Below are 20,137 nucleotides of genomic sequence, written 5' to 3'. Positions count from 1 at the left end.
TCTTTAAAGCCCATGCACTCTTTTGATAACTTAAGGTATGTGAGTACATAGAGGTTGTGCACAATCTTGTCACCATAGCTCGTATAAATCCCACTAGGGGTGCGTAGAAATTTGTCTCGTAATACCACTGTGTCCCGAAAGACCACTGATAATCCCTCGACTCTTGGCATGCCAACTATACCTATAGCTCTCATAACACATGACATGGGCATTACCTTTTATATCTTTTCACATATTCATGTAGGCACATAGTTCACTTTCACATAGCATATTTCCATGTAATTCACATTCACTTATCACATAGCTTTTCACTTTTACTTGTATTCCTTTTCACATAGCTCATAGTCCTGATTCTTATCTCATAACACATGTTTGCATATACATGTTCTCATATAATCCCTTCATTCAATTATCACATACATAACATAGCATATGACATTCTAATAGAAACACATATGAGTCATTTTACTTTTACATATATTTTATCATATATCTTATAATCACACGACCTATTTTCATAAATACATGCATTTACATAGTTCACACATAAAGATTCATTCAACCATTAGACATATACATTTACTCATATACCATACATCTAACACCATATCACTACATGTTTATGCTTTAGTACTCATATCATATAATATCAGAATTAGACTCATCGCAACTCTTAATTCCTTAACATAACGTACACTTAATATCATGTACTCACCTGGTCTACAACAACACTACCAAGCTCTTGCTCTTTCTTGCTTATCTTACTCTGACAACTTATCCGAACTTTGCTTTCGATCGATGTCTACACAATCATATATTTATACTATCAGTATCCAATTGATATAATATAATCTATCACTTCTTAGACTGAAAGAAAGATTTATTTCATTTCCCATTGAAGTGCATCGGTACATTCTACAGTGTATCGATGCATCCCTTAACATGTGCATCAATGCACTACCAATGCATCGGTACACAAATCACCTTCGATGTTTTAATCTTAAGGAGGTGCATCGATGCACTCCTCATTCATCGATGCACTAATTGCATTCGATGTTCATTTATTTGAGAGTGCATCGATACACATTGAAGATGCATAGATGCACACAACCTAAAAATTATATTTTGAGCCCGAACATTCTTACTTTGTCATCAAATTCTACTTATTAACCCCTCCTTATGCCTTAAAACTTATCTATACATATGTAAACCTTCTTATAACACTATAATACTTCACCATCTCTCATAATTCACCATAATTCTTAAATAAAAGAATTTCATCAAATTTTCCATGCGTTCTAAATTCAATTCTATCACCTCTAACTTCTTAATTAACCCTTTGACAAGTCAAATTCATCCTTAGAACTTCAAAAACCTTTCTATAACAAAAGTTCATTTCTAAACTCTTAATAGAAATTCCTTTCTATTTCTCTATTCTTGGTGTTTTAAGCTTATATAAGCTTTACTTAAGCTTATATAACAACCAATTAATAAAAACCTACTTAATATTCAAGAAATCAACAACTAAAATCAAACTTACCCTTAACAATGGAAGCCAACGTGAAGAAGGAAGAAGAAGAAATAAGCTTTCCAAAAAACTCTCCCCATCCCCACGTGTTATCTTCTTAAATAAGGGAGATAAAAATATCCTCCAAGCCAAATTACCATAATAACCTTATAATCCTTTCATATTTACCCTTTATCCAATATTAAAATATTCTTATTAAAATCCTTAAACCTTTCAATTTTTCCTAAATTAATCCCCAAATTTCAAAAATTCTCTTTTTAGTCACTGACCCGGATTTTGGGATGTTACAAATCTCCCCTCCTTTAAAGAAAATTTGTCCTCGAATTTTCACTTTACCTTGAGATGAAGCAATTCTTTATAATACTCAACAATTCTTATTTTACCCTTACTATTAACCTTATACTCATATACAGTTCTCCTTCGATACTCAATATATATATATCTTTCTTACTCATTCCATAAACAACCTTCATATAACTTATTTACTTGGAAACCATATACTATTAATTCTTAACAATTCATTATTTCTTGCTTCTAATCAATCTTCCAATTATCTTTCTAATTACCACTTACTGAATACTATGTTGATTCCCAAATCTATTAAAACCAAACTATTTTACCATGATATCAAAATTTACCTGCCAAAATCTCTAGGTCATCGAAATCTTCATCAGTCCTTAAATTATAAAATTGGGCAGTTGGTTGCATATCATGTTGAGTGAATAACTTCGATCGATTTTTTCTACGACCTCTACCTCTATTTCGTTGAGATACCGCAGTAGATCTTTCTCTCTGTATCGTCTCTTCAGTCATAAATGGACAATCTCAAATAAAATGTCTAACATCCCCACATCTAAAACAAGCTCTTGAGATCACTCTACAAACTCCTGTATGATTCTTTCCACAATATGAACATTGTCTGACTTGACTGAAATTTGATATTCTATCAGGAAAAACATTCGATTCCAACATCTCCGGAGTTGGAGAATCTCCTTCTCTATTTTTCTTTGATAGCGAGGAACTTGACGAAGCACTCATTCTTTTGGACTTCTGAACTTTCTGTTCTTTAAATCTTTCATTCTGAGCTCTCTCTAGAGCTTTAGCTCGATTAACCACTTCTTGAAACTATGATAAATTCAAGGCTATCAATAACTCTCTTAGCCTAGGGCGCAAACCCTCTACAAACCAGTCACACACATCCTTCTCGGTCGGAATAAGTTCAACATCAAAACGACTTAACTTATTAAACTCACATTCATATTCATACACTGTATAATTCCCTTGTTTCAAATTCAAAAATTATTGTTTCATCTACCTGATATATTGATCACCAATGTACTTATGCTTGAATTCTTCCAAGAAGAAAAACCAAGCCACTTGATCACTTCTTAATCTCATGGTGACATTGGTCCATCATATTCTATAACATGGAAACTATTCCGTATAATTTTTCCACATCAGACCAATTGAGTCCATCTAACATTATCTTGACATCGTTCAACCAAAGATTCGCAGTAACTGGATATTCCTCAGCTTCACCCTTAAACTCAGATGCTCCTAAACATTTTAATTCTTTAGCTATATTCATTCGAGGACATGAGGGCGCAGAGGGTTGAAAACGCGACAAAACAATATTTAACGTCCCAAAAAATAACCTTCGATCTCTCACTGTTACTTCTGGAGGTGTTCGCTATTCACCATGCCTAGCCAGGGCAGGTGAATTGCTACTACCATCAAGTCTATTACTTCTCCTTTCACTTTGAGGACTCTCACGATCATACATATAATACATAGCAATATAACTTTATTAGAAAGCAACATACTCATGACTCTATCAGATCAGAAACTTTCACTTTTTGTTGGCATGTACACCTTTTCAAAACACTTTTTACTTCGGTTTAAGCCTAGAATCGACTAAACCTTAGATCTGATACCATTAAATGTAACACCCCAACCCGTATCCGACTCAGATACGAATATGAGGTGTCACATTGACTAGTCAAAGCACTTTTTTTTATAAAATAAACCATAGAAAATTTAAAACTTCTATTCTATAAAGAAATTCTTTTATATAAACATGTTAAAACCTTAACAGACTCCATTATAGCGTACATATTTAATGACTTAGTTACATGCCAACATACTAAATTATATGGTAAGACATACTTTACAAATTATTTCTGATCTGAACTTTGCGCGGAGATATGCTGCTTTACGAATTCGAAGCTTGATCTTCTGACTTATCCACACCTACGTGTAAGACACTTACACGCTAAGTCATAGACTTAGTGAGACATGTAAATGCACAATACAAACTAATAAATGCATAAATATATCATATAATACACATCATAATTACATACCTATTGAATCAATCATTAACATATTTATCATTACTTATTTCCTTGTAATTAAATATATTCTATCATATGAGCATATATTTGACATAAACGTATAATATAACTCCAAAATATAATAATACATGAATAAATACTAATGTCATATCATACATAATCACATATCATCTCTTATCACAAAACACATATGCACTCATTAGCATTATCTTCTTTTCTATTATCATATGATTCTGAGCTTATCATTTATAATTATCATATAGCACAAATATCATTTCACCAAGAACACATATATTATCATAATACATATTTATTATCTTTAAAGCCCATGCACTCTTTTGAGAACTTAAGGTATGTGAGTACATAGAGGTTGTGCACAATGCTGTCACCACAGCTCGTATAAATCCCACTAGGGGCGCGTAGAAATTTGTCCCGTAGGACCACTGTGTCCCGAAGAACCACTGTGTCCCGAAGGACCACTGATAATCCCTCGACTCTTGGCATGCCAACTATACCTATAGCTCTTATAACACATGACACGGGAATTACCTTTTATATCTTTTCACTTATTCACGTATGCACACAGTTCACTTTCACATAGCATATTTCCATGTAATTCACATTCACTTTTACTTGTATTTCTTTTCACATAGCTCATAGTCCTGATTCTTATCTCATAACACATGTTCGCATATACATGTTCTCATACAATCCCTTCATTCAATTATCACATACATAACATATCATATGACATTCTAATAGAAACGCATATGAGTCATATTACTTTTACATATATTTTATCATATATCTTATGATCACAAGACATATTATTATAAATACATGCATTTACATAGTTCACACATAAAGATTCATTCAACCATTAGACATATACATTTACTCATATACCATACATCTAACACCATATCACTACATGTTTATGCTTTAGTACTCATATCATATAATATCGGAATTAGACTCATCGCAAGTCTTAATTCCTTAACATAGCGTACACTTAATATCATGTACTCACCTGGTCTCCAATAACACTACCATGCTCTTACTCTTTCTTGCGTATCTTACTCTGACAACTTATCCGAACTTTGCTTTAGATTGATGTCTATGCAATCATATATTTATACTATCAGTTTCCAATTGATATACTATAATCTATCACTTCTTAGACTGAAAGAAAGATTTATTCCATTTCCCATTGAAGTGCATCAGTACATTCTACAGTGTATCGATGCATCCCTTAACATGTGCATCGATGCACTACCCATGCATCGGTACACAAATCACTTTCGATGTTTTAATCTTAAGGGGGTGCATCGATGCACTCCTCATGCATTGATGCCCTAATTGCATTCGATGTTCATTTATTTGAGAGTGCATCAATACACATTGAAGATGCATCGATGCACAAAACCTAGAAATTACATTTTGAGCCTAAAAATTCTTACTTTGTCCTCAAATTCTACTTATTAACCCCTTCTTATGCCTTAAAACTTATCTTTATATATGTAAACCTTCTTATAACACTATAACACTTCATCATCTCTCATAATTCACCATAATTCTTGAATCAAAGAATTTCATCTAATTTTTCATGTGTTCTAAATTCAATTCTATCACCTCTAACTTCTTAATTAACCCTTTGACAAGTCAAATTCATCCTTAGAACTTCAAAAACCTTTTTATAACAAAAGTTCATTTCTAAACTCTTAATAGAAATTCCTTTCTATTTCTCTCTTCTTGGTGTTTTAAGCTTATATAAGTCTTACTTAAGCTTATATAACACCCAATTAATAAAAACCTACTTAATATTCAAGAAATCAACAACTAAAATCAAACTTACCCTTAACAATAGAAGCCAACGTGAAGAATGAAGAAGAAGAAATAAGCTTTCCAGAAAACTCTCCCCATCCCCACGTGTTATGTTCCTAAATAAGGGAGATAAAAATATACTCCAAGCCAAATTACCATAATAACCTTATAATCTTTTCATATTTACCCTTTATCTAATATTAAAATGTTCTTAATAAAATCCTTAAACCTTTTCAATTTTTCCTAAATTAATCCCTAAATTTCAAAAATTCTCATTTTAGTCATTGACCCAGATTTCGGGATGTTACTCATTTTCTTATAATTATCAAGTACTCCTGAGAATAAATTGGTCCCTCTAGTGTGTTCCACGCTCATTTGATTTTCTCTGATTTAAAAATGAGTTTTTTCTCTGATTTTAAACGTATGACCCTATTATATGACATTAAAGGACAATATATGATTTCTATTTTCTGATACAAGTATATTTGGACCATGATTTTCTAATATTACCGTTTTACTGTTCTGGGTTAGTTATTATTAGAGGAAGTGTCTCAGACTTAGTTTATGACTTCTAAGACCTTATCGTAGTCCCCTCTATTTCTTGCATAGGGTAAATCCTTAACGAAGACTCCTTTGCTTTGTGCACAGGGTAAGCCCTTACCGCAGACTCCTCTGCTTTGTGCACAAGGTAAGTTCTTACTGTAGGCCCTTATCTTATAAGGTCTTTGCCAAGTGTACAAGTGGGTATATGGTTCAAGGGAACCTACACTTTCTGATGTTTGGATGGAGGGCAGTCAGATATTTCAACTAAAATTTATCGTCTCTTTAAAAGTTTGTTTTACTAAAATAAATTATTATGATGTGGAATTATATGTAATTTTTTCTCTTCACTGATGGAACACGTTAAACTCTTCAACTCAATCTTTGAGATCTATCTCTGTCTGACTTTTCCTATCTATATACTTTCCGACTCTTATTCTGAAGATCAATAAATAAAATTTCAACTATTTTATTGATCCTATAGATACCGACGTCAGTAAAGAATTTTCATGTATTACTTATATCTACTTGTCCTTAAGCATCATTTGGTAGTTCCGTATTACGAAGGTTTCCTAAAACTCACTCTATTACTTACCCTTTCAAGTTAAAGAGAATGATTATGTGCTTTTATCGACATCAGTTTTAGGAATTCCTCCAGCATTGCTTGTGGAATAAAACATATGTAATTAGGGGGAATGTAGGTTTCAACTGCTTTTATATTAAAGCCTGAAACTTGATTTTATATTGTGTATCAGCGAATTCTTTTTTAATGTTAAAAAGATGTTTAAATTTATTTTTATATATTGAGATTGTATTAGACTTTAAGTTTTATTGGTTAAAGTTTTATTTTTATCGGACTTTCAGAGTTAGTCGCTCTGGTAGCCCTAATGTGACAGATTATATCGTATCGGTTTGAGGGTGTTACAGATTGAGTCGAGTCAAAATAATTTGTGTTGACGAGTCCTATTATATAACATATAATTTATTTAAATTTTATTTAATTACAAATTAAACAATTTTCTATAACCATATACAATAAATTTTTTTTCCATATATGATATACATATATCATGCAGAGTTAAGAGACTCGACTCAAATTTGAAACTAATCTACTAGTTACAAAAATTTTTGAGCTATTCGAGTTTTATTTTACAACTCAACCCGAATTTAATTTTTTTTTCAAATCAAATCAAATTTTTACAATTACGAGTTGAGTTAAATTGAATCGGAGTAAAAAATATTTATGACGAGGCTCATTAACTAATTATTTTTAAGACTCAATATCACAAATCATTATTAAGATCCTATTTTAAGTGATATTATCAATTTAGGTTCAACTAAGGTAATAATCTTGTACCAATTAATTCTAGGATATTTTAATCATTTTAGGCCTCAAACTCTATCCTATGCTCGTAATAATGCACTAGGAAATAATCCACAAAAATCATGAATATTTATTTTAATTATAGAACTTTTTAGTTTTATACTACACAATTGGATCCTAACAACCCTCTCTCTCAATATATATATATATATATATATATATATATATATATAAACATTATATGTTTTTGCGAACAACTTAGGCCATTAAACCCAACTAGTTAGCCATATGAATTATCATCATTTTAAATAGTATAAATTATCACATCAATATCATAAATTATAATATCATAAATTACCACATCAATATTGTATGCCACCACATTAACCTAAGAGTGCGTTTGGTTCAAAGAATTTAAGATTACCAATTGGAATAAAAGATTAACAGGGAATATGATTACTGAGAATGTTGTATTTTGTGTTTGATTGGTTTAGCAAGAATGTAAGATTAACGTATTTGGTTAAAAGAATAAAATATTATTGAAATATATATTTGATCAAATTGTCCTTATTATATATTTGTTTTTTTAGCAAGTTGAAAAATATTTATATATTTTCTTTAAAAAAATTAAAATCATAAAATTTATATAATTTTTTTACAAAATTGAAAATATAAAAAGGTTTAATGAAAGTGTAAAATTTTATTCTAACCTCTGAATTTTATATAAAATTTTAATTATAGATTTTTTTATAAATCTAAAATAGTTTAAGGATAAATTTGTAATTTAACCTTCATAGAATTTTTATTATTCAATGACAGAAAATGATATTTTTGAAGAAAAAAATTTAAGGACATTTTAATCCAAAACGCCGGTAATCCGACAATACCTAAAAGAATGGGGATAATGACATTTACAGTAATATACCTCAAAAATTCACTATTGGTAATAAAACATTACCGGCCAACCAAACGAGAGAATATGGATTTCATTCCCATGATAATCTCACATTCTCCAAACCAAACAACCCCTAATGGATTGTCACATAACAACAATTAAATGCTACATCAGCATATAACAGTCAACAATTTCCTTCAATCAAATAAAAATATTAACACAACTTGAAAAATTCAAAGGTTAAACGAATACAATTCAAAAAATTCAAAAATTAAATTAAGACAAATAAATGTAGGAGCCATATTGCCGATTTAGATTGATTATGAGGACAAAATTATCTCTTAAACCTAATATCTATGTATAAAACATGTAACGTTCCCAAAAATATATAATGGAAGTAATAACGAACGGAATGAATGTTTCGAAGAAATATTTAACAATCATTTTTTGAAGGACGTGAAAGTGTGCTTCGCCTTCCAAAAATTGGGGTGCCCTTATCTATTAAACAGTCAGAAATTTCAAAAAAGAAAGCATGAAAAAATTTGGACCTTATCTTGGTTGAGGTTCATTGCAAAAGGCTAAATGAATAAATTAAAAAAAAACAATTAAAAGATTTTCAAAGGTTTAGGGTTAAATTTTGTTTAGAAACAGAATATAAGGGACAAAGTAGTCAAGATATAAATATTAAGGACCAAATCCATTAGTTAACTAATCCAAATCAAGAACTACAATGACCTATCATGTTAATGACCATCCCAACCCACTTGATTTGAACTCTGGACGTTGTTTAAGGGGCTTTACGTTTCATCCCGCTAGACCAACTATAGTATTTGAGCTTAGTCCACTTTTATAGACAAAACATGATACCATAAGAACAAATCCAGTATTCTGAGCAATCAACTCACACCCAATATGTATAATTATTATGCTTATTACATGTATGGTATCTGGAAGTAAAGAAATAACATCTAAAATCCAAGGAGTTCCATTTAAACAAACTGAATCGAATCCACAAAGAATTACTACCAAAAAATTTCGGATCATACACGCTTGCAAGATAGTGTGAACGAGAAAACAGTGATGGGAGGTCAGAGAAATAGGGTATCAAGGAAGGTGGACATAGTTCAGTAAAGGGTCATAGATGTCCAGTAATTTTTTACTTTCCCCATGATATAAAGTTACTCAGAGGCACAAATTCCCGTCCATGTTGCAAACAAAATAAACAAGGACGATACACCTATCAACCAATAAGTAATTCATATATCAAAAACATGTTATGATCTCAAGCAAGCTAAGGTCTCAATGACAACTGCAGTGACAATTGCTATCGACAATAACATGTAAAACCTTGCATGCGTGGCAAAAATATAAAGGAAATGTACTGATTGCATTATCATACTTGATGAACACTAAAAATGGGCAAAAACTGGGTGTCAACTTTACCTGCTACTTCAATATTTGTCTTCACAAATACCACATCATTGATAAGAACTCCATAAAAAATCCCCTCACCATCCTCTGAAAATTAAAGGGTACTATATATAAAGATATAAGGGTAGTATGTTTCTTAAATATGTTATACATACACATTTCAGGGTGCTACAACGCCAAAAAAGGTGTGTGTGGTGGGAGGGTGGGGGGTCATCCTATCCACTGTAATAGACTTGAAATGGTGCTATAAATGAATCTCCAGCTTTCTAAACCAGATGCAAGATGATTTTAGCCATAAACATGCAAGTTATCCAGTTAGACTTACTGGAAATAATATATTTGATCTTATGTTCAAGCCATAATGCAACACAACAAATCAACATTACCCTGCTTCCATATTCTCTATCACAATTCTATCAAGCGTGACAGTCTTTCCCTCAAACAGACTTACAATCATGGCAGTGACTATCAACTATCAGAAAAAAATGGATAAAGTCTTACAAACAGGTGGTGAATAAGTAAATGTTTTCGTCCAGACTCTAGAAATATGAAGCTAGCCAAATGGCAAGGTCTTCTGGTAGGGATGAGAATGAAGTTTGAGTCTCCTAGACTCATCTTTACTAAATAAAGACAATGTGGAAAAGAAACTAAAATCCAGAGAAGAACAAGTTGTATTCAAGAAAATGTAGTTGATCAGCACCATCCCTGCTGTAACATCCTTAATTCCAATTTCAACAATCAATGCAATGCTTCACTCTGCAACTGAATTGCAATCCTTATATGAACTATTACTTACTCAACGTATATACCATGAATTATTCTTGTTTTGCACCTTTCTGAGATAAGAAATAACTCACAAACACAAAGAAAGCAACTTGCACACTGCCTAAATCTACCAAACAGAAGCAACTACACATATCCGCCCTACAGTCCTTAGTGGTCAACTAAACTTAGTTTCAGAAATGATATCAGCCATCAGTGGTCACTGGTCAATGCACCAGACAGAAACGTCTTAACATCTCCACAGGCTAACACATCTGGAACATGGGTTATTCTTCCCCTAAACAACTGATTACTGATATTTTCCCAGAACATATAGAAAGATCTAACAGGTATTGTTTCTAAGACGTTCCCTTTTTCTAAGGATACCATACAAATGCATTGGCATATTGATACAGAGCCAATAACCCAGAGTTTATTTTCAATTTCTTTTTAACATTACACAATTGGTTAAGAGAATTAAACTCAAAATTCAATAAGTAAATTTTAACCCAGATTGATGTTTAGGCAGAAAACATCTCAGTCAGAAGAAGACGAGGAGGATTCGGCGGCGAGTTTTTCGAGGGCTTTTTGATGTGCCCAAGTCTCGATGGTAAGATCGGGCTTGGAATTGAGGCCGACACCAAGAATGACGATGGTCCGGAAGCTCGTGATGTAGCAAGTTAACTCCCAATCCTCCCATTTGCGGGATTGGCCGGGAAGTGGCGGAGTCCGGTTGAAGAGGTAACCATGGGGTCGGTCCTGGTGGCCTGGAGAAGTCCAGCGGCTTGGACCGGCGTGTGAAGAGAAGGTGTGGGAGAAGAGGCGTTGGCGGAGCAAGTTGACGATGGCCATCGTTGTGGTGGCTGAACCTGAAGCCTGATTGATTATCAGTTCAGGGAAAGAGAGAAGCTGAATAGGGGATTTTGATTGCTTTGTACAGAAACAAGAGCTTCGTGTAGTTCTGCTTTGCGGCTGTTAAAAAAAAGTTAAAAAATTATAAGTAAGTGGATGGTTAAAATTTAAATCGATTATGTTATATTATTTAATCGAAAATATTATTAAGTATAATAATATATAAGGTAGCGCTTATATAATGTAATAGGTACCGTTTATATAATGTAATAGGTAGCGTTTATATAATAAAATATGTATTAACCGGAAATATTATCAAGTACAATAACATATTAGGTAGCGCTTATATAATGTAATAGGTAGCGCTTATACTGACCTATTTTTGAACTAAATCGGTTTATTTATATCGGTAACATTGCAAATTTATCTATTACATTATAATTATCGGTTTCGATGTTTTTGAGATCGATACAATTTTAAATGTATCGACACTTTATGCGTGCACTTCGTTAGGCATTTATTCTGGAAAAAAGTATCGACACAAATTTAAAAAGTGTTGATACATTTTGTTGACCTATTCTCTCATAAAACCGATATATTTATATCGGTTACATTGTAAATTTACCTATTACATTATAATTATCAGTTTCGATGTTTTTGGGATCGATACTTTTAATAAATGTATCGACACTTCATGTGTGCACCTCGTTTGGGCATTCATTCTGGACAATAAGTATCGACCCAAATTCCACAAGTGTCGATACATTATGTTGATCTGTTTTGTAATTAACCGGTATATTTATACCGGTTACATTGTTAATTTACCTATTATATTATAATTATTGGTTTCGATTTGGGGTCGATATTTTTATAAATTGTATCGACACATATGTTTACCTATTCTCTCATTAAACCGGTATATTTTACCTAGTACTTTATAATAATTGGCTTCGATGTTTTGAGGATCGATACTTGTAATAAATGTATCGACACTGTTTTGGAAACTTTATGTTTGGGAACCATACTGGACAAAATGTTGGAAACAAATATTTGTATTTACGAATTTTGTCATTAAAAAATATATTTTTACCACCTACATTGTAAATTTACCTATTACTTTAAAGTTATTGAATTTTGTAGTTATTGTACATATCTAAATATGTCATACGAATTTAATGTTGCACCCACACTTCAACTACCACTATCAATACCACATACTATTGAAAGCACGACTGAAACATGTTGTTTAATGAACCTTTACTTACATCTCCATTAACTCATGTTGGGACCACTGAACTTGCACAACAAAATTTTTTCCATGGATCATACTGATGCAGACAATGTTAAGCCAACCGAGGAATGCCATGAAGTACATAATGTTGATGATTCTGACAGATTGGTTGGTCAACTCTTCTCTTCACGTGATCAAGCTTGGTACTTTTACAAAGGATTTGTACGGGAACATGGGTTTAGTGCACGTCGGGGAACACACGGCTTGACATGGAAGGGAATGTGAAGACACAAGAACTTTTTTGTTCCAAAGAAGGGTTTCGAATATCAAAAGTCAATATTGTTGATCATCAACGTGCTCATACTCCAGTCACAAGAACATGGTGCAAGGCTAGAGTCGTACTTACAACAACAAATACAAACGATCACTGGGTTATAAGTAAGTCTTATTAGAAACATAATCATGCATTATACACACCTGCTATGACACCATTTATGTGTTCTAATAGAGCTATAAGTAAGGCTGATATCGATGAGGCAACAACATTGAAAGAGGTCGGTGTTGGCACGTCACAAGTAATGAACTATTTAACACAGTAGACAGGTGGCTACCATAATGTTGGATTTACACATAAAGACATCTTCAATGTATTTCAAAGAGGTAAATCAAAGGAAATCGTCGATGGGGATGTGAATGCGCTTATTGCTTACTTTGATTATAAGAAACATGATGATCCCTGGTTTTTTATGACATACTCGGTAGACGAATCAGGGGCATTGCATAATCTTATTTGGTCGGATTCTACATCGAGATCAGATTACACATGCTTCGGTGATGTAAATGCGTTTGACACAACGTACAAAGATAATTTGTATGGTCGACCAATGATGCCTATTGTCGGTGTCAATAATCACCATAACACAATTGTGTTTGCTACTGCCATAATCGCTGATGAGACGTCCCAATCTTTCGAGTGGGTGCTACAGAATTTTTTAGAAGCCATGATGAATAAATCTCCTATTTCAGTTGTCACCGATGGGAATAGGGCAATGCATAGGGCTATCAAATCTGTTATCCCTTATGCTAAGCATATATTATGTTCTTGGCATCTTTCTCGCAATGCACAAGCTAACATTGGTGACCCAAAATTTACAACAACATTCTTAAAATGCATGGCTTCCTGGTGGACAACCGAAGAATTTAATATTCAATGGCGTTCGGTTGTTTCAGAATTCAACGTCGAAAAGCTTCCATGGGTGATTGAGAATGGAAATACTCAGCACTTATGGGCATAAGCATATCTAACCGGTAATTTCTTTGCCAATATTCTCTCAACACAAAGCTACGAGTCTATGAATGCTTCACTCGCGATTGCACTGAAACACAAGAAGACATATTTAGATGTTGTTCGTGCAATTGAAGATGGAAGTAGTAGAATATGTATGAACGACTTGAAAGCGGATTACTTAAGTTCCTAGACGAAGCCCTTCCAGATCACAAAACTGGTTGACCTTGAAAGACATGCTGCTGAGATTTATACGCACGAATCTTTTCGTGCGTTCCAAGATGAACTTCAACGGGAAACATTGTACAGGATTCATGAAGAGATTCAGTCCTTATCAGATGAATGTCAAAATTATATTTTGACAAAGTACAAAGAAAAAAATAAGACATTTGAAATTAGTTTTGATTATCGTACGGAAACCCTAAATTACTCCTGCAAAAAATTTGAGACCGTCGGACTTCCGTGTTGCCATCAACTTCACGTTTTGAAGCACTTGGATTACACATATTTGCCTGGGTCTTTGATTCAAAGTAGGTGGACTTGAATGTACCTCCAGAAGTAATGCAAATGACAAGGTTCGCTGCTCTACGTGCAACGTCAAGTAGGTTATGCTATATTGCATCAAAGACAGATGCGTCTTTCAAAACCGCAAGAGTTGAGATGAAAAGATTAACAAAAAAATTTGAAAACTCGTTTGGTTTGAATGATTCAGTGAACCAGAGTAGTGTAGTAAACAACGTTTGCGACCCTCAACGAAAACAACGCAAGCGAAAAGAAGTACCAAATAACAAGGTCGATAAGAAAATTAGGCGATATGGGTTCTGCAACGGTGAGGGACATAACAAACTAACATGTCTTTAAGTCAAGCTCAGTTTGAATACAAGCACACAACCTACATCAACTGATTTTTTCAAAGACGGAATGAAATGACCATTTAGTCCTGCACATGATGAAAACGATCTCCATATATCGTAAGTATCAACATGACTCATATTGTGTATAAGAAACATGTACAACAACCTATTGCTAACGTTTCTCATCTCATACATAATTACATTCACATACAAAATTATGAATCGTATACAAAATTTCCTCTCTTAGTCTATTTTGATTGTGGCTTATGAGATCGTTTAATATTCCATCTGCATCATCACATAAATGCCAAACAATTTGTAGACCAGAGTCTCCTGCAAATCATGGATGGAATCAGTTATGTAACTGGGATTATCTAGGTTGATCATGTTAATTGCATAGCCAATAAAACCTGGGGTCCAAATGGTAAGCTAGGAATTGGTAAGACAAGCTTTCTTTTAGGGTTTAGGGTTTAGAGCCCTCCAACATAAGGAGTGCATGATTGAACATTACATATAATAGTTGTATTCAATTATTGAAGAATTGTTCTTAATTTTATATAAGGATAGTTGTAATGATATACGTTCACATTTCGGGACCAATTAGTTAGATGCATGCAGTACCCTATATCCTCGAGGCAGAGCACAAGAAATCTGACACTTAAAGATTTACCAAGAGTGATAGCTTTTGCTCTGAATGAAGACCGAACCTAGAATCAACTTTGCAATTATGCCTATCATGCTGAAGAGAACCTGTTGAATTATAAGATTTGCACACAACTGCAAGTATTTATAACCCTAAACCCAACTACTCTGCTAAAATTATGCAACAAAGATCTCAGGTTTTCCCATAAAATGCTTGCAGTTGTGTGCAAATCCTATAATTCAGTAGGTTCTCTTCAGCAGTATAGACATAATTGCAAAGTTGATTCTAGGTTCGGTCTTCATGCAGAGCAAAAGCTACCACTCTTGGTAAATCTTTAAGTGCCAGATTTCTTGTGCTCTGCCTCGAGGATATATGGTACTACATGCATCTAACTAATTGGTCCCGAATCGTGAACATATACCATTAAGACTATCTTTGTATAAAATTATGAACAATACTTCAACAACTGAATACAACTATTATATGTAATGTTCAATCAGGCACTCCTTACGTTGGAGGACTCTAAACCCTAAACCCTTGAAGAAAGCTTGCCTTACCAATTCCTAGCTTACCATTTGGACCCTACAAGGGGGTTTTATTGGCTATGCAGTTAACATGATTATGAGCTTCTTTTATCCTTTGGCATCCAGTCAGACTGTAGAGATTTGAATCAATTAAAAGTTATTAAATACTTTAATCCAATTACCATTTCAAGAACAATTACATGAATATATTGATACTTACTGGTCATTTTTTATTTTCTTTAATGTTGATATGCTGGGGCTCCATTTGAAGGTCATCATCTTCACGAACAAAGATTGAACTTTCAACCTATAACCATTCAAAAATAACAAACTTTAAAACCTAACCCCTCTTTCTGAAGACTAACATTCTAAAAAATTAGGGTTTTGACAACATACCTATCGAACACATGAAGGGAAAAAAAGTGTCCAATCTGAAAATCAATCAAAACCTAATTTGAATACCATAATATCGATAAATTTACATTAAGAACTGATCGTAACTGTTATGAACGCTTGTATTCGTCGAAGTGGAAGAGTTCTCTTATGCCTTTAGGGGTTTTCAATTTGGGGTTTGTATAACATTATCAACATATAAATAATGAAGTTTAAAAAAATATCGATACAAATTTAAAATTTGTTGATACATTATGTAGACTTATTTTCTCATAAAACTAGTAAATTTATATCGGTTACATTGTTAATTTATCTATTACATTATATTTATCGGTTTAGATATTTTTGGGATCGATACAATTTAAAATGTATCAACACTTTATACGTGCACCCCGATTGGCATTCATTCTGGACAAAAGGTATCGACACAAATTTAAAAAGTCTCACTACATTATGCAGACCTATTTTCTAATTAACCGGTAAATTTATACCGGTTACATTGTTAATTTATCTATTACATTGTAATTATCTGGTTTCGATATTTTTGGGATCGATAATATTTAAAATGTATCGACACTTTATGCGTGCACCCCATTTGGCATTCATTCTGGAAAAAAGTAACGACACAAATTTAAATAGTGTTGCTATATTATGTAGACCTATTTTCTAATTAACCAATATATTTGGTGTAGAAGCAGCTGCATATTTAAAATCTCGAAGGCGATCCATTTGGTTCTCAAACATTTAAAGCATTGGAAACATTTCAGACTTATGATTGGGGTGGTACACGGGTAATTCAACAAAATACATCCAACAATTCTCGAGAATTAAATGCTAGATCTTTTAATAATAATGTTAAATAATGGAAGATACACACGTAAAGCATAAAACCCGATACAATTAACAATGTAAATGGATAACAGTTCTCCAGTATAATAAAAATAGTCGTAAATGACAAGTTGAGTCGCTTGTCATATACGCCTATTATCATTGCACTGGTAGAATTTTACCGTTTACATTGTTAATTTAGCAAAGTATCGATAGTTTATACACATGTACTCTTCAATTATTATATTATTATTACAAGTTGTATCCCTCAATTATCGGGATTTTTAGTTTCCATTTGTTGCATTTCCTGTATACCACCCAGATCATACGTCCGAAACGTTTCTGACGCTTTAACTATTTGAGAACCAAATGCATCACCGTTGAGATTTTAAATCTACAACTACTTCTATATCAAGTATGTTTGGCTAAGATAGTTTTAGTTTAGGGTTAACCTATCTCAATGAGCTACCTGAAATAGATAGTATCCGGAAAACATTCTTCGGATATCCAATCTTCCTGCTTGTTAACCAAAAATTACGATTGTCAGGATTTCCCTCGCGTTTAAAGGTGGAAAAATAATGGAAATTAGGAATAATCAATAATAACATGAATATTGTCTAAGTTAATAAGTTTTGAAAAAAGGAAAGTTGTTACCTTAGAAATGGAATTTGATGTTACCTCCCATGCTTCCATTGAGTAAGTTGTTGTTTGGATGAAACAAAGGCTCGGGCTAATATTTATAGTGGAGCCGAAATTTATATTGCAATTCAAACTCAAATTGAAATTTAAATTAAGCCTTTGGTTAAATATGAAATGAATATGAAATGTAGTGTTAAATTGAACATGGAAATTGCATAATTGTCTGAGACTGTTCAAGTAACATGCGTTATGAACTATCAAGCGGGTAAAAGACAATATTGATTCAATTCAAAGCTGAGTTGTGAGTTAATGGGGTTGTCACACTTGTCACATAGGAATAAAGTACTCACATGGAAGAGGTAGATAGATTGTTTTGTTATGCACAACCCATTCGAATGGAATATTTATTGTATAAGTCACATGTTATACTGTGCAATATTAAAAGACAGTTACTGTGTTATATGTTTTAGTATTTTTGAATTGAATGAAAATATACAAATAATATAATCAAACCAAAACAAACTTACACAACAAATTTATACATAAAAATGTTCAAATAATGTACCCACAACGAAATTAATCCGATGGAAAAGGGTTATTGCTAACGAAGTCCGGAACATTAGGCGCCTTAAACAAATTTTCCAAATACTCTCATATGCTACCGCCTTTTTCTGATGACATATATAAATAATTTCAATTATCAAACTAATCAGGTGCAATTTTACTAACAACAAACTAAATTAGCATAATTAGGAATAAATTTGTGTCATACCTAGAGCATCGTCGTCCGAATGGGAAGCAGCGTCAAAGGGATGTGGACATATGTAATTGTTTATCTATATAAAAACCTAAATTGTTAATCAATCAATGTATGAACACATATTTAACTGGAAAAATATGGCATAAATGTAACTTACCGGATTATAAATAATTTGTCGCGCTGAATCATCAACCAACAGTGTATTTAGGGCGTTAAATTAAGGATACTCGTTCCAAACATCATTGAGATCTTTACAATAGGTAACATTATCTTCTGTTTTGCACTTTCCTTGATCCTGTTTACAAACAGTCGAACATAAATATGTAGGAATCATAGACAAATTAAAGTCAGCAAAGTGTAATGACATTCATCTCACCCAATCGAATAGAAAATGCTCAGACAACAAAGGTAGTTTCTCAAGTACACGGTCGATGTTATGCCTGAGATTGTAATCAAGTTTGAATGTTAACATTTAATTGTATATTAACAATTTTGGCTATAGTAATTCAATTGTTTAACAGTTCTAACCTCATCTTGAATGACCAAATGGAAACAACAAAATTATTTACACAAAAATGCATAAATTCATATGATCATGTTATGAGGATACCATCTACAACATGAAGAAAATGAGATTAAAGTGTACGCTTATATGTTAAAATAATGGATACAAATGAACAGAATTAAAACCTTTTGGATGTCTTGGGATGTAAGCAAGGACACCATTGACATAAAAAATTACAAGTTTTCTTGCAGGCGGCGTTGCAGACACGATATACTTGTTTGGATCATCATCATCATCATCTTCATCTTCATTGACCGCTTGGTTGTCCACATTTTTTAAAAGAAAATAAAATACATTTCACAAAGTGTAAATGTTTATAAACATAAATAATTAATTACCTAACTTGTTTGATGTCGTTGACGTAATTCGTCACGCAATATGGAGACTTCATCGCAGAATGATGCAATATCGACTCTACATCTAGGTGAATTGGGCTATTTCTAGCAATCTGTTGTATTGTAGTATCTAAATCATTTTCATCTGAATCCCCTTTATTCTCTACACCTATATCCTCCATAATAGTATCCGGAGATATATATATATATTCCTATTATATTACTCTTATTAGGCTCAGGCTGGAAGGAAACATTGTTTTAGAATACTCTAACTAGGTTGGGGTAATATTTTGGTTCTACACCAAGGAATTCAAGCCAACCCCAATATGTAAATATGGATTTAAAATTAAAACCATATTTATCATCAAACAAGAAACCCAAGTCATTGACACGTTCGGGACGAATCTTCTTACTTTGAAACTCCTCTACCATATTTCTTTCTCCTCATTGGATCTAAAGTTCATAGTTTTGAATGACCTGATTTGCTCAGAAGAAGAAATTGGTTGAGAAGGACGTTGTCGTTGAGAAAAGCTTGGTTGAGAAGAGCTTTGAGAAAGATCGCGCCTCTGA

This window comes from Hibiscus syriacus, unplaced genomic scaffold (assembly GCF_006381635.1).
Source record: "Hibiscus syriacus cultivar Baekdansim isolate YM2019G1 unplaced genomic scaffold, ASM638163v2 tig00008145_pilon, whole genome shotgun sequence".
Lineage (NCBI taxonomy): Eukaryota > Viridiplantae > Streptophyta > Magnoliopsida > Malvales > Malvaceae > Hibiscus > Hibiscus syriacus.
This window is presented reverse-complemented; position numbering follows the sequence as displayed.